The 12,891-nt window shown below is 41.9% G+C and overlaps 1 protein-coding gene across 5 annotated transcripts in view; it reads right to left on the bottom strand.

Annotated features, from left to right (window-relative positions):
- Nucleotides 1–7,410, bottom strand: part of ENOX2 (ecto-NOX disulfide-thiol exchanger 2) — a 391,463-nt gene extending 384,053 nt beyond the window's left edge. The window contains exon 1 of one of the 5 annotated variants that reach the window (XM_007507172.3): nt 7,129–7,410. The gene's annotated coding sequence lies outside the window, so the exon portion shown is untranslated. The remainder of the gene's footprint in view (nt 1–7,128) is intronic. The other 4 variants (XM_007507176.3, XM_056809184.1, XM_056809182.1 and 1 more) reach the window with 4 other exon arrangements.
- Between the last annotated feature and the right edge of the window lie 5,481 nt (nt 7,411–12,891).

Raw genomic sequence — 12,891 nt, 5'->3', positions numbered from 1 at the left:
AGGGAAATAATGTGACTATTTTAACCAAGGAATAATGTTCTAAATTGACTAAATTAATTCAAAAAATGTTTTTTAAGTTATTTGTCTTAACGTTACTATTCTTAGAGACACCATTTCTTCTGGTTCTGCTCACTTCACTCTATATTAGTTCATATAGGTTTTCACAAGTTACTCCAAAACCATCCCTTTCATTTATTAAAGCACAATAGTATTCTATCACATTTATATGCAATAACTTGTTTAGCCATTCCCCAAATGATGGCTACCTCTTCAATTTCCAATTCTTTGTTACTACCACAAAAAGAGTTGTTATAAACATTTTTGTACATATGGGCACCTTTTCTCCCAGCACTTTGGGGTCTCTTATGGATTTAAAAAATATTTCAATGACCCTCTTTTCTTCTTAGCAACATTATTCCTAACTACCCCGAGACTTAGCCAACCTTCCTTGATAATTAAAAACGGAGAGGAAATGAAGGGGGGAAAGCCTTGGGGCAAATAAGTATGATCAAGAAAAATTAGGCCACACAGTCCATAAATGGATCCTCCTTTCTGTATATTGTGTCTATTACCTCTCTGTCAGGAGCTGGATGACATGCTTCATCCTAGGTCTTCTGAAAACATGGTTGAACAGAGTTCTTAAGTCTTTTGAAGTCATTTTTCTTTCCAATGTTGTCGTAATTATAAAAATTGTTCTCCTGGTCCTCCCCATTTCATTCTTCATCACTTCCTACTTCCCAAGATTCCTTTAAATTCTCTTTCATCATTTCTTATAGCACAGTAATATTGTTTTATAGTCAAGTAACCCAATTTGCTCAGCCATTTCCCAATTGATAAGAACTCTCCCTAGATTCTAATTATGTTTCTTTTTTCCCTCTTTTAATACTGCTCCCCTTTTTAAGGATAAGTACATTTGTTTTAATTGTAAAACTAACTAGATCATCCCCAGTATTACCTTTCCTCTTAACCACCATTCCCACTCTTTATTTTCTGTTGAGTTTAATCTTTCTAAATGAACTGCTATTCCATTCTGTACCCTCACCCACTCAATCCTCCTTTGGAGGAGAAGCTGGGTGCTAATTGTTGTAGGTATCTACACTGTTTCTTTCTGGAGAGATATAGCATTTTTTTCTTTTTCTTATCTAGATTTTTTTGACAGGATATGCTAGAGCCTTTTCCTTTTGAGGGTCCTTTTGTGAAGTGATTGGTGAATACTTTCTACCTTCATTTGCCCTCTGGTTCAGGCTTGAAAAAAATGATCTATCACAGCATTGGAAATTTGGAAATATATATTGCATGAAGGCATTGATATAACTTATAACATATCATTTACTATTGTGGGGAGGGAGAGAATCTGAATCACAAAATGGTAGAAAAGATAGTAAAAATGTTTCTATGTATAATTTTAAAAATTAAAATAATATAAAGTAAAAAATCACAGGGGCAGCTAGGTAACAGAGTGGCTAGAACACCAGACCTGGAGTTAGGAGTATTTGGGTTCAAATTTGGCCTTAGAGACTTCCTAACTGTGTGACTCTGGGCAAGTCATTTAACCCTAACTGCCTAGCCCTTGCTCTTCTGTCTTAAGAGCTGTCACTAAGAAAGTAAGAGTTTTTTAAAAAGTCATGGTTTTCAGGGGATTCCAGTGATTTCTTAAATGATTTCTCCTTAATCTGTTTTCCAGCTTTTTTTTTTTGCTGTCTCATGGAGTCATTTCTATTTTGTCTATTCTAGTTTTCATGGACTTCTCTTCAAAGCTATTTATCCTTCTTCCAATTCTTTCTTCCAAAACTTTTATTTGATTTTTTTAAATTTCTTGTTCATTTTGACCAGATGTGTAATATATTTATGGAAAAATCCATTTTTTTCTGAGTCTCTGCTTACAGTTGCTATAATGTTACTCATTCATTTTGGGCTATCTCTAGATGAACAATAAAATTTTTTAAAATACTGGTCTGGCTCTTCTTTTCTCTTTGTGGCCTCAGTTCCTAACCTGAGACTATTTACCTGGGACCTTCAAGCTCCTCAGCTGTACCACTCTACTCAATACTACACTGTTATTGGTCTGGTTGCTGCCAGGGCTTCCCCCCCTTCATGTCCATTTCCATGGCATTTGTATAGATTTCTTACTTCCTTAAAAGGAATGCCTTCATCAGATATACCCTCATTTTTTTAGAGGAGGAAACTGAGTCTCCAAGAGGTTAAGGTGAATCAGCTAGTATTTGGATCCAGGTGTCCTGCTTTCTAGTATGCAGCTTTCAAGGAAGTAATAGTCTATTGGGAATGAGAGGGCACTTAAACCCAAGTAATAGTCTTCTTTTGATGATAGAGCATAGAAGAGGTCCTACTAGAGTGGGAGAGATCAATTCCAAGGAAGGATGATGTATTTCAAGTTAAAACACCTCCAAAGTCCCTTTGAATCCTCTCTTTTGACAGTGGAAGAAATTGAGGCCCAAGGACATTAAATGACTTTCCCAAAGTAACACAAGTACTAAGGAGCAGAGTTTGGGCTTGAAGCTAAGTTGTATGGTTCCAATGCAAGGACTCTTTCTCGTGCAAGGAGGGAGGAGAAAGTTGGCATCTGATCTGGGTCTTAAAGGATAGGCAAGATTTCCACATGTAAAGACAATCCTGCTGCCAGGGCCCCAAACCTTCTGAGATGTGGCCCACAGAACATGCAAGATTTTCTAAATTGAAATGAATTTGTCTTGACTATAACTACAGTTCAGTTTAAGCAGGAGCACAGGCAAGCCACTGCTGTCATTTGGGAGCTGTCTTAGAGCAAGCACATGGTGACGCGGAGGACTCAACAAGAAAAACTGATCTCCCATTTCAGGAGAGTCTCTTCTTCTCTCCTCTAACCTTATCATAGCCAGAAGCCCAGGAGAAATGAGTATGCTATGCCTTCTTGGAGTCACAGGTGAGAGTTGAGTGAAAGATGGACACCCAAGTGGGATGAGCAGCTCTAAAAATAGCTCAGCAAACCTTCACACCAGAGGATCTAGTTCTCCCTGAACATCCCATAACCCAGTAAAAAGAGGACTAGATTCCAGGGTCCCCAAATCAATGTTGGAGCCTCACTTTGACCTTTACTTTGCTATGTTACCTTGAGCAAGTTGCTTCCTGTCTACAGATCTCCTAGGTAATATAAGGTCCCTTCTACCTCTAACATTGTAGGATGGTGATGAGTCAAAGCTGAGAACAGTATACCCTGTCTGGGTATTTGAAACTTTTACAGATGTACCCACCCACATCTACAAAATGCATTTACCTTAAATATTGTACATATGTGTACATAAATACACATAAATACACGATTACAAATATCAATGCTTAATGTTGCCTGCCTAGACATTCACCTTTATGTGCTGTTGGGAGATCCTCTATACATAAGCTTCTAGCACTGTTTTCTGTCTTGAACAGCAGACCCTGGAGTACAAGGGCTCCAACCTATCCAATCTGCCTTGGCACCATAGGGCCAATGAAAAAATGCCTTTGATGTTGTGAAGATTGGATTTCACTATCTCCTGATTTTTAACAATGAAGATCTTCCTTTATTGTGAAGATTAAATTGTAATCCCTTGAGTGTAACAATGAAGATACTTAGCTCTTCCTTCATCCTGAAGATTAAATTGCAATCCTCTGATGGTAACAATGAAGGTACTTAGCTCTTCCTTTATTGGGATTAATCCAATCTATTTTTAGATTTTAATCCCCAAAAGGTGATAACTCAGTATTTTAAGTAGATCTACCCATTTTAACTACAAAAGGTAAACTAACCAAAAAAGGTGTTAAGTAACCCAAAAAGATATAATCTAACCAAAGAAGGTGTGGACTAAAGAGAGGGCAGTCTTGGAGAAAAGCATCTGCTGTGATTGGTAGACATGAAATTTAGGGGAGGTGACATAAGAGAAAAAGATCTTTAAAAAGAGGACCAGAGGCCAGAAGAGATATATTTAATTGAAGATTCCTGTTGGATGGAGGATTCTCTGACTGGAAGTTGGACTGGAGAAACTGGACCCCTGGAGGAACTCATGCAGGAGACCTCAGACTACTTTTCCATTTAGACGGTCACCTTGGTGAGTGAAAGGGTGACTTAGTGACCCGGCCTTTCTCAGAAGTCTAAACCTCCTAGAAAGGCCCATCAACTCTTTTCCCTTGGCTGGGGCTTAGAAATTCTAACTGATATCAGAAGAAGCCAGAGATGGATCCATTGATCGATCGATCGAGATCGATCTCTCTCTCTCTCTCTCTCTCTCTCTCTCTCTCTCTCTCTCTCTCTCTCTCTCTCTCTCTCTCTCTCCCCTTTTCTCTCATTCCTTAATATCTTCCCTCTATTGTAAATAAACTACCATAAATTCCATTTACTTTTGTAATTCATTTTGGGATTTTAGAAAATTAAATCCCTGCAACTACCTAATTAATATATTTCAGTCTCAACCACAAAAATATTTAACAATGTTCTCTCGTTCTCTCTCTTTTCCTTTTATTTACTCACCCCTCCTTGGGGGGCTGGGGAAGGAAAGAGACAAGTAGAAAGGATGTGTATGATCCCCATGTATACTCAAGGCTAAAAGAGAAAATCAGAGCAAAAGAAATAATAGCTTAATATTTCTGTAACATTTTAGGGTTTTCTATGTGCTTTATAGATATTATTTCTTTTGATCCTCACAATAGACCTAAGGAGAAGGTACTATTATGAATTCCATGTTATAGATGAGGCTTCTTTAGGTGCTTAATAAATGTTTGTTGACTGATTTGTAATTGTATGATCCTGTACAAGTCAAGAAAAGCACTTTGCAAACCCTTACATTCTACTAGGTGAGAGGAGGGAAGGGAGCTTGCTCTGTAAGATAGACAAGTAAAAAGGAAGGTGACTTGATAAATTACTAGGGGTTATGAAGGATATATGTGAGTGTATACATATATGTGTATATATGAAGTACTTCATGCTGGAGGTGGTATTAAAGCAAACCCCGGAAGAAAGTTGGAGATTCTAAGAAGAAAGGATGATGAAGCAATACATTCTAGGAGCAGAGAACAAGTTGTGGAGGGTATGCTTGGAGTTTGGGGAATGGGATGTTGATTTCCAGCAACTCTACATGAAAGGTAGTAATATAAAATAAGTCTGAGATGTTAGGCTGGGGCCATACATGGAAAATCAAGGTATTGGGTGGAGGAATTTAAATTTTATTCCAGAAACAACAAGAAATCAAGTCAATTTTTTTAAAATTTTTTATTTGCTTTTTGATGGAGAAGTATTCTGGCCCTCCTTGTGCCCTAGGAACAGGATGTTTATAGGTCTAGGAAGGGTGAGTTGGGGAGGGGCTGGATGTGTGGCAAGGAGATCAATTAGAAAGCTACTACAAGAGCCCAGATGAGAAGTAATGAGGACCAAGCCCAAAAGAATTGCAATGTAATTAGAAGGTTAGATGTTGTAAAAGTAGAATGCACAAGAAAGACTTTGTAATTGAGAGGATATCAAGTGTGAGGGAAGAAATCTCAGCCAACTTCAAGGTTACGAATCTGGATAACCAGTTGGACGGTTATGCCTTCTCCAGTAAGAGAGGGGTGACTAGTGAGTGGGGGGGGGCACAAGATAACAAGTCAGGTTTTAAATATGTTGAATTTGAGGTGTCTATGGGGTTTCTAGGTAATGGATGACTTAAGTTCAGGAAAGAAATGGACATTGAAAGGTGGGAGTTATCTGCATAGAAATAATTGAACCCATGGGAGTTTATGAAAACACTAAGTGAGGGGACAAAGTGAAAGATGAGAAGAAAGCCCATGACAGTATTTTGACAAATCCCTCCAATTATTGGATGGGAGATAGATAAAGGGCCAGCTAAGGAGACTTAGAAAGAAGTTAGAAATGGAGGGGGGAAACCAGGAAAGTCCAGTAATATAAGACCAGAAAGGAGTAGGGGAATAGGGGGTCTCTCCAGTGTGGGAGATCAAATAGGAAAAGGACTGAGGAATGGCCATTGGATTTATCAGTTGATACAGTCAGTAACCATGGAGAGAGCAGTTTCAATTGAATGGTGGGGTGGAATTGCTAATGAATGAGAAGAGAACAGAAGGTAAACAGTAAGAAGAGTATACGGGGCAAAGGACTTGGAATTCACAGAATTTGGGAGCAGGAGGCCCTTCAATGGCCATCTAGTGCAACCTGTTAATATATATTGGGCCTAGTCAACCAAACATAGGGTCAAGGGTTGGGCCTTTGAAAATGAGACAAGGGCAAAGGTGATGCCCTGGAAGAAAGAATAGAGGGACCAGATGGCCCAGTGACTATAAAGAATTGCTTTGGGTTTTGAAGTGAGTTAAGAGGGAGAAACAGGAAGACTAATCGATATGCTCACCAAGCATAATTCAGAATAAAGGAGGTCACTGAGATTTACATGTTACGGTGTGTCCAACCCTACAAATAATTGAAGTGGAGTAAGAATGGAGATCATGAGATGTGGGCATGTTAAAGGAAAGGAAACTAAGGGTGGCTTGGGAAGGACACTGAAGCCAATGAATCGAGTTCTTTAATAGGAGTGCTGGGTGGTTGAGGTGAAGATGGAAACTAAGTCACATAATGAACACTTTAAGAAGGAAGAGTAGCTTGAAGCTAGGTACAGCACAGGCTTAAGAATGAGAGTGGTCCGAGGCTGAACTACAAGTGGCAGGAAGGGACAAAAAAGGAACTTTTGTACTTATTGGCCCTGGGGGCCGGCAGGAGGGAGGGAGAGGGGAAGCAGCCTGTATTAAGGACTAACAGAACTTTCAGGGAGCACCAAGGAGGAGGGTACTGAAGGGCAAAAAGTTTGGAGCCAACTGTGGGGCTGGAATTGAAAGCCTCAGTCCCTAGACGTAGCTGTGAGATTTGAGGAAGTGTCTTGCTCTCTGGGGCCTTCGGGTGCAAACTGGAATGGCAGGGGACAAGTCACACTTCTGAGGTTCCTCAGAGGTGTCTCAAGTCTTTGAGCACGTGAGCAAAGGAGGGCGGGGCAGCATAGAGTACGTCCCTCTGTTCCCGCGGTGCGAGAAGGGGGCGGTGCGACAAGGGGCGGGGCAAGGTACGGAAGCCCTTCCCACCTGGCCCCGCGGGTCTCGAGCCCCTCCCTCAGTCCCCTGACTGACCTCCAGCACTGCACAGCTTTCGAAGAGATAGCCCTTGTACATCTGCGGCGACCAGAGTAGGCCTGACGGTTGGTAGGCAGCCTTCGGCCCCGACGTTCCGACCCTACTGGCGGCCGCTCGAGGCCTCGGGCTCGCCTCGAGCCACTCCAGGCTCCGGTGTTTCGGCCCGGCCCCGGCCGTTGCCGCCGCCTCCGCCTCCACGGGCCCGCCAGCCGCTTCTCCTTCTGCCATTGGCCGCTGGTCACTAGGGAAGCCTAGGCTTTTCGCCGCCGCCCCCTGGGAAGTGTAGTTCTCCGGGGCGCGAGAGGCAGAGCTTTTGGAGCACATCTGGCCTGGGGATTGGTGGAGAGGCCTCTACTAAGCAGGGAGGATTTCGGGAGATGGAGTCCACTTCCCTACGGAGAGACCCGAGGGTCAGAAGGCGTTCTGGGTACTGTAGTTTCGCTCTCATTTCCTAGTAAATAGAGATTCTGTATGTGGTTGGAATAAAGATTCACATTTCCATATACTATTTTAAAAATGCTTTCCTCATTAAAACCCTTTAAGTGACTTGGAGAAACTCAGAAAGGCTTTTTTAGAGCATGAGTATGAATCCCAGTTCTGCTATCTACTGCCTGTGTGCACTTAGACAAGTCATTTCACTTCTCAGCCTCAGTTTCCTTCTCCATCAAATAAAGGGTCTGGTTGACTTACCTACCTCTATTATGTCTATTCCATAATAGCTCTTCTCTACACTCATTGTCACCATCCTAGTTCAGGTCATCAGTCCCTCTTAGCCCTTACCACAGCTCCCTGAATAGATTCTCCCTACTTCAGTCCATTTTAATCCAAAGTAATGTTCCTTAAAAGGAAATCTGACCAGGTGAATTTCCTACTCAAATCAAATCTCTCTTTGGCTTCTAGTTGCCTCAAGGAGAAAATATAAACTCTTCTGTTGAGGCCATTAAAGCCCCCCACACACACACAACCTGATAATCTACCTTTGTGATATTATTAAAGGTTACTTCTTCTCCTGTGCACTCAGCAAATCTATCCAAAGGGACCTTCTCTCCATTCCTCATTAAGACACTCATCTCATCCTGCCTTTGCACTGGCTGGCCCCCAGGCCTGAAATGCACTCCCTCTCTTCCTTTTAAGACAGAGCCCTCAAGCACCCCTTCTGCATGACTATGACTAGGTGACCTTTCCTCATCCCTCCAACTGCTAGAGCCCTCCCTGCCAAACTATTTTGGGTTTAACTATTTGTTTTCCTTCCAACTCTTAAATGGTAGCACTCTTGACATTTTTTTCTGCCTTCATTCATCCTGTTCTGCATAGTTAGAATATCCTTCCTCCCTCCTCAATCAACATATTCCTAATCTTGAAATGTGTTGGTGGCAAATAATACAGTCTTTGAAAACCCTTCATAATGTTTCCCCCCTTCCCTTTCTGGCCTTTTAGCCCATTTCTTTCATGCCTTCTCTTTGCCTTCCTATCAAAGTGGCTTTCATAATGTTTTCCCAGAAAACACCTTCCATTTCCCAACTGTACCTTGTTTTAAGCTGTCTGTACTCCCAAACAGGACTGCAATGTTGACTTCTCTCTGCCTAGTGGACTCCAGGTTCCCCATACTAAAAAACCCACCTGATGGTTATCAGTTGCTACTTCCCCCCACACCCTAATTACCTTGCAAAAAGCTACTGTGGAATGGATCATAGTATTTATAGCCTACGGGGGCCTCAGATGTTATACATCCCCCTCATTTTACAGAGGAAGAAACTAAGGTCAGGCAGAAAAGTAAAGAGTTGTCGAAGCTGATACAGATAGTTAGTGGTTGAATATGTAGGTGACAAGTGTTTGTTAAATTAATAATTGTGTCATATCTGAGATTTGAACCCAGGTCTCCAAATTCCTAAAACCAAACTTTCTAGTCCCAATCCCAGATTTGCTTACTTCAGCTTGAACCTCTTTGGAACAAATACACACATCCAAGCAAAATAAGCCATAAACAAATGGAAAAACTGAAACCCCAAGAGGAGGGAACTTGCCCACCTGATTCCACAGAGGTAAATAAAAGCAGTGTCAGTATTCAAAACCCGATGATCCTTGGCCTCATGTTCAGGGCTTTTGCCATTATATCACAGTGTGCCTCAGAGCCAGCTCTGATCTATTGGTATCCTATTGTCATCAACTGACTGTGGCCCCTTTCGGTGAGATTATGGGAAGCTATGGATGATCATAGGTTCACACACTTAGAGCAATTTGGGACTTCTGAGGCCATGTAATCCAACTTTTCACTTCATACATGATCAAGCCTAGGCCCATTGACAAGGTGCCAAGCTCAACCAGAGAGTACAATCAATAGCAGGGTTGAGGGCTAAATCCTCTTCCTGGAAGCTCATTCCCCACTTTGGAATCACAGAGAGAGGTAGGGTATCCCAGAAGGAAATGCCCACATCAATGAGGTTATACCTGCATTGGCTTATTGTAGATGTAAACAAAGTACCTACTGGGAGGAGGCCTGTGGAGGTGTGCTTAAAAAAAGTAGAAAGGGCCTTTTAGCTGCCAATTTGACAATACATTTGTTCATTAAATGGCCACCCATACTAGGTTCTAAACTGGGTTCTGGGAAGAACAGAGAGGAACCATAAACAAGCTCTTTTCTAAATTTCTGGGGCAAACTCCCCAGGTAAACTCCCTGGGTAAATTCCCAGAAACAATATTCCTGAAGGTCAGTTTGGTTGGTAGGTGTGACCACAGAAGCTTGGAAACTAACTGGTCAAGTAGAAAACCAACATCTTGGAGAGAAATGAGAAGATCCTGCCGCTTTCTCCTCTTTGGGGGAAGGTTCAGGGTGTGGAAAACGTTGAATGTATTGTCAGAATTTTTTTAGTATGTTGATCAGTTTTGCTGGCTTTTTTCTCTTCTTTTTCTTTTAAAAATTATTTGTTCCTAGCCACATGACTCTGGGCTTGTCACTTAACCCCATTTGCCTAGCCCTTACTGTTCTTGTGCCTTAGAACCAATACTCAGTATTGGTAAGGGTTTAGAAAAAATTTTATTATAAGTAATAGCTGAGGGGCTGGAGGGAGGAATGACAGGCCCCAAGGGGAAGTTTAGAAAATGTACAAACAAAATACATTAATACCAATAAAAATTTAATTTTTTGAAATGGTATTCCAATGTTAAAAATCAGCCAGGATAGATTAAAAATAAAACCAGCCATTTTGCTCTCCTTTCTCTCCCTCTTCTTTCGTTTTGGCCTTCTCTTTCCTTCTCTCTCTAAACTCTCATAGCCATCCCTGATATACTCCAGCTTCAACTGGGCTCACCTCTTTGCTGAAGTCACCCCCCCAGATATGTATCACCTCCTCATACCCAGCCTTTCACCTCTCCCTTCCTCACATCTACTACATCTACTAATGACCCCTCCCTCCACCTGGAGCCTGAAAAGTACCAGGTCGAAGCTAACTACTTGGCCCTGGAGTTGGGGGCCTCAGATACTTCCTAGCTGTGTGACATGGGGGGAAGGAAGGAAGGAAGGAAGGAAGGAAGGAAGGAAGGAAACAAAGAATCAAAGAAACAGAAAGGAAGTTCCCAGTCATATCAGCCCCTTCAGTCTGGAAAGTTCAGCTCCTTAAGGTATGCTGGATAACCTCTCCCCCAAATATAATATTGCCTTTAACTATATTGAAAAGCAGTTATTTCAAATAATTGAAATATTTTTATTTGCTTGCAAACTCTTGAGAAGGGGGCAACCAAGAGGCCTGACCAGACAGACCCCAGGAGAGCTCCAGGGCAGAATCTGGGAAGAACTCTGGTCCCACGGGATGGGCATTGAATTATGGTGTGGTCAGTGAACAGCATTCAATGGTTGACCTTTGGTCAGTACTTTGCCCGGGCTAGGCTACAGGGCCTAGATTGACACAGGGTAGGTTAGGGCTGGAGGTTTAATGTGATTAAGAGTGTTGGCAAAATCTAAGGTGAAGGGGACCCTTCCACAGTGAGATGAAAGGGGGCACAGAGACAAAAACATCCAGGGGGACTGATGAATCCATGTGTGATCACCAAGAAATAAAGGAATTTGAATGATCCCCAGGTCCACTCTTCCCTATGTATCCAAAGTTGATTCCAATCGCCCATGCCCTCCTGAGCATAAAGCTGTATATCTCTGTCACACACACACACACACACACACACACATAGACACACATTCCAGCCTTCCCCCCAAGCCCAAACTAATTCCAAGCTTTTAAAGCCTGTTTTGGATTTAATCTACTCAAATTTATGCTCCTAAGCCCCCCAAATTTCTTTCTCAAAAGAAAGAACAAGCCATTTTGCTCTCAATTATTATCAATTATGTGACGTCACCTGGTAGTGGTGAAAGTGGGATAATTTACCAAGAATACAAAATTAGGGTACAATTAAGAAAATGCATTAATAGCCAACACTCTCAATGCATGTGACTCAAAGCAATACCCCCACCCCCAAAAAATACTTCTGGGAAGGAAAAAATGTAAGAGCAGCCTGTTGGCCTGGAGAGTAGGTAGGAAAAGGTAGATTAATAATTTGCTCCTTGGTTTACAAGAATGGTTCTGCATTTTAACGCCTGGATTGCTAAGTTTTTTGTCTCATGGGTCACTGAGAGATCAGAAATCTGGTAGTTTGTGGATGGGTGCAGGCTCCAGTGACCAGAAGAATAGGATACCGTGTAGTCAATCCAAAGCCAAGTCCCATGCCTCCATTATGTTACCTCCATTATTCAGAACTAAAGAAGAGAGAAACCCTCACTGTCAACAGCCTTTGCTAGGATGAGGCATAGGCAATGGGGAGGTATCCCCCTGGGTCCATTACTTTCCCCCTCCTCTCATCTTCCCAGCACTCATTTTGGAAAAAAAAAGGAAAAGGAAAAAACTCCTACCTTAGAAACATCCCCATGAGCATGCAAAGCCTCCTGGAACAGATAGGCAGAATGTCTCCGCTTCCAAAAACTCATGAGATTGAATCAGACAGGAATAGCTCCTTAATTAAGGCTCAAATTAAGCCACTCAGGTTAGTTCAGCCTCCTTCTCCTTAAAATGGAAGCAGGGAAGTTGGGGATTTGTTTTCCTTGGCCCCACATGGTCAATAAAAGGATTTTTCCCCAAGGGGAGGTAAAAGCTTGAGGTGAGATGACCAAAAATTAGAAGGGTAAGAAAAGAAGGTCGTTGAGGCTCTTCAACCAATGCAGAGAGAAGAGGACAGAAAGAAGGTAAGTAGCTGGCTCTGACAAGCAGGATCGCTTCAATACTAGCATGTTGGATACAAAAAAGGAAAAAACTGTATAATGTAGGCATACTCAGCTTCCTATAAATGGGCTGTGCCTTTCTTTCACTCTTAAAGCAGCTGGGTGGGACAATAGATAGTTGGGAGTCAGGGAGACCTAAATTCTATTGGACCTTAGACATTTACTAGTTGTGTGGTCCTGGATTAGTCATTTAACCTCCATCTACCTCAGTTTTTTCAACTGTAAAATAGATATAATAACGGCACTTACCTCCCAGGGTTGTTGAAATGATCAAATGAGATACTATTTGTAAAATGCCTGGCACATAGTTCTCTAAACCCCATTTGATCAAGAGGGAAGATGTTACATATACTCCCTGGCAACCCTGGGACATGCTATGTGTGAACTGGGAAGTGGACTCACAGATCTTCCCTCCTCCATATTTAACAGAGAAAAAACTGAAGCCAAGCAGGGCTTGTTTAAAATCACACAGCTAGTAAATGACTTGTTCAAGCAAA

This window comes from Monodelphis domestica, chromosome X, assembly GCF_027887165.1.
Source record: "Monodelphis domestica isolate mMonDom1 chromosome X, mMonDom1.pri, whole genome shotgun sequence".
Taxonomy (NCBI): Eukaryota; Metazoa; Chordata; class Mammalia; order Didelphimorphia; family Didelphidae; genus Monodelphis; species Monodelphis domestica.
The sequence above is the reverse complement of the archived record's forward strand: the minus strand, read 5'-3'. Positions and strand labels throughout refer to the sequence as shown.